This window comes from Topomyia yanbarensis, chromosome 1 (genome assembly GCF_030247195.1).
Source record: "Topomyia yanbarensis strain Yona2022 chromosome 1, ASM3024719v1, whole genome shotgun sequence".
In the NCBI taxonomy this organism is placed as follows: Eukaryota; Metazoa; Arthropoda; class Insecta; order Diptera; family Culicidae; genus Topomyia; species Topomyia yanbarensis.
The window spans coordinates 8,857,568-8,861,530 of NC_080670.1; positions in this window are offsets into that span (position 1 = coordinate 8,857,568).

A 3,963-nucleotide genomic window follows, 5' to 3' on the forward strand; every position below is an offset into this window, starting at 1 on the left:
ATATTAAAGTAAATAATAAAGTTTTACGTTCTTATTTGGTTGCACTCGCATTGCTTCCGAGCTACAAGACCTACCCACCCGTGTAGTCCATATTGATGGTCGCTCATTTTTTACTCTGTCTCTTTCTCTGCTTTTCGCAATTTTCCGCACAGCATCGGTATGCGAATCTAGATTTGTGTGTTTACCTTTCGGTCACAGCTTTCGCAGCTAGTAAGTAGGATTGTTAGAGAGATGTGGGGAATGAATGCACATAGCGTTGCATTACTCCGACTACGATAACTACGAGGACGAGGACGACGGCAAGAGCGATTGTACAATGTCCTTCAGCGTGGAACGCGCGACATCAGGTGTACGCTTGTGGACGATATCAATCTTGGGAAGTTGATTCAAACAGCAGTCCAGCAGCCAGATTGATGTAGTTCACCCGAGTCTCCGGGTCAGGCGAGATAAAGGAAGTAACGGTGGACGCTGCTGTTATGGGTCGTAGAAAAATAATTTATTTTCGAGATTTGTTCAGCATCCTGGAATTACTTATGTGTTGAGAGGAATGGTTGGGAGCTGACTTGGAAGCTGTTGGTCGAAAAAGGAACATTTAATGCTGTCGCTAAATACAGGAATATAACATACAACATTGACGATTGGTAAGTAATTCATTACTCAGGAAACTGAGCAACCGGGTGTGATAAATATTGCATTTGGTTTTTCTGGCTTTATTGGGAACTACAACTTTAAAAGAAAATATTCAACGCAACGTTCAATATGCAAGGGGACTTATTTTGTTATTTTTAGATCTGTCCATCTCGAATCCAGAACCATTATGTAATAGTGATCAGTTTTGGAATGTTTTGTTGGCGTTCATTTTTGAAAACGTGCAGCAGTAAAGTTTTACTATATGGAAAGCGAGACAAGAATGAAAACTGTTGTTTCACCGTGGGAAATTTACTAAGCTTATGACTCGGAAGGTTCAAAGCAAACATCGTACGTTTTGAATAGGCAGCAGAACTGAAAAGTGATGAGATCGATCAAGAGCGACCTTTCACTCTCGGATCAGGATGTCGCAAAACAAACGGTGGCAGTCCGAGTAAAGTCCGGAGAATTCGTCTACAAGACGATTTCCATTAATGTTGTGCCTTCACGCAACGGAATAGGACGATGAAACAGAAAGAGACGTCGAAATTTCACGACTAGGCTCTGGCGAATTGCTGAGGATGCTTCATGGACGACAAAATCTACGTGAAGATGGATTTCTAGCAGGTTCTCCCAGAAAGTTTTATCTGGTCATAACACTGAATGATGTCCCTAGCCAAATATTGTTCGTTTTCGCCGATAAAGTAGCTCTGAAACTGATGATCAGGCAAGGAATTGGCAGTTGCGGACTCAAAACTAGGCTCTTTATCAGCAACAAAACAGTTGACTCGAAACTACATAGGCAAGAGAGCCTGGTTAAATGCATCCTACCTTTAATTACGGTGCACAGAGGTCCAGAAAAGTCCTGGTCAGATTTGGCAAGCTGCTACTGCAGACGGAATGTGGTACAGAGGTACTGGGACAACAAAGTGGTTTCAAACCCTCACAATTTCGCCCAATCGAGAAGTATTATCATGCGAAAATAAAAGGTAGTTGTAAAGACGACTCAGAACGCTGAATAAATAGCTCAGTGTTGGAATAAATTGACTACTGATGTCCATTGTGCAACAAATGATAATAAGAATCCCTTAAAAACCAGGATTCATTCGAACACCCACGGAGTAATTGCAATGTTTTTTTTTATAAAAGTAGAATAAAACATTGGTTTCAACTAAACTACATTTATCGTAGCTCAAAATAAATCCCGAGAAACACCAGGTTTGTTCCCGGACTTGAAACTTTAAATAGTATTTAGTCATTTTAGCTAGTCCCCAAACTGAAGCAGTACCGCTTTTCCAACAGATAAATAAAAAATTCAGTTCCCTTTCCGTGAAACCAGCCGCGACGTATAAAGTATTTACGAGTTAACCTAACTCATTCAAATCCTCTCCGCAAATTCATCCTTCAACTTCAAACAAGCCAATTTCAGCTCAAATTAAGCGAAAAGGCAATGTTTTCTACCAAGAGAAAACGAGCATCGTTTAATTTTCCCCCGTCACCCACAATCCCCGAATATGGCACATCATGGAGGGGGATGAGGCTGGGAACCGTGGCTGGCAGACGCAACAGATAGAAAACCCGGATGTCACTTTTCACTTCCGTTCCTGTTGTTGTGCTGCTGCCTGTTGCTGCTGCAGGCGTGTTCGTTCATGCTGTGATTAATAATAAAAGTGCAACCCCCTGCTGCTGTTGCTATCCCTGCTGTGTTATGCCATGTGATGTGCAGTGTGTGCGAACTGAAAGTTGGCAGAGTATATGTGTTGTTTTTTGATATATTTCATTTGCTTTTGTCTCGACTTCTTTCTACCAGCCCGACCGCCGATATCAAGCTCTTCTCACATTGTTCAAGTCGGGTTGTGGCTGATGGCGACGACGACTACGGCGAAGAACAAAAAGGGCACCATGAACGGGATCGGGAGTGAGAGCAAAAATATCAAGTTTTAAACTCACTTATCTTAACGTCGTTTCCTTCCTTTTCGGTGGAATGGGTGGGCTTCATCTACGTCGTGGTATGCAAGCCTGCTTCCGGTTCTAGAACCGGCGAAAGGATCAAGTTTTTAGCGTGCCTGTCGCGCTCTCAGGTTGAGTGAGAACACACGCGCTCGCCCCCATTCTGGCATCTGTTTGCACTAGTTACGAAAGTTTGACGATGTTTATTTACATTTAATTTATCGCTTCTTTCACTGGCATTTTGTCGGAGCTTGCGGAACCTTTGTGCCACAAGAATTTGCCTAGTTCTTGGTGGGACTGCTGAAGTGTGTCGGGTTCACGGTTTTTTTTATTATGGGAGACGGGTACGAAGGGTGACAGTGGCATCGATCATCTGGTTCGGGCCCCCATTTTTTGACCTAGTATATCGTTAATTTTTTAATTGTGTTGGGAAGGAATTCGTAGATATATCATGAGGCACATTGCATTGGCTTGCTAAACCGAACCAAGCTTCAATTTCATTAGTTCCCATTAGCTTAATCAGAACTCCTTTCTCATGTTTGATAGGAGGGAACATAAATAGTGTCTCCATTTATAGCTTGCGTCAATTCGTGCACTAGACTAGTTCGGGCTCTACGTTAGTGTCGGTTTCTGATGAGAAGTTGAAATTCAAATTCTATAATTATATTAGCGGTAGGTTTAGTGTTCTTCACAGGCGAAAAACGTTTTACTTAGTTTTCTTCTTAGCGAAGGAAAATTTGTTTTCGCCAAAATTTGCCTGCTTAGGGAGAAACAGGCTAATGTGCGTATGTGAGTTAACTTTCCAAATCCACGGACCAGCTGTGGCATCACAAATAGAAATTCATACTCTCTGGTCACCCTATACAAACAATTTGAGCTCGGGACATAGTAGGTATTAGCTTTACCGATTTTACATTCCATTTCAGTATGACCTAGCATATTTTTTTCTAAACGATCCAAAGACCATCCGATATCTTTCGAAACGATGTTAGAGGCTTGTAAGATCAAGAAGTTTGATACCCATATTGATGATTTTCCGTTAATGGACAAATTAGCTCACTGTTTTAGAAATTTTGTCTGTCGGCTGTTTGGAGATGAAATTGCTGTAGTTTAGGGGAAAAAGTAAATCACTCTCGGTAGTTGACTACCCAGAAATTAAATACATGACAAAGGTAACTATATTTTTTTCGCGCTGAAGATTCGTGTATTTGAAAGCTAACCGTGGTCGCATTGCCTGCTTAGACCGAATCCTAGACCAATACCTGCCTTTCAATCCATCTCCGTAATACTTGTGGAAGCCGCGTTGAGTCGGTTGCCTTCCTTTAAGTAGGTATCACATTCCCAATAATTTATCTTACAAGCAAGATGAGTTAGATTACCTATAAG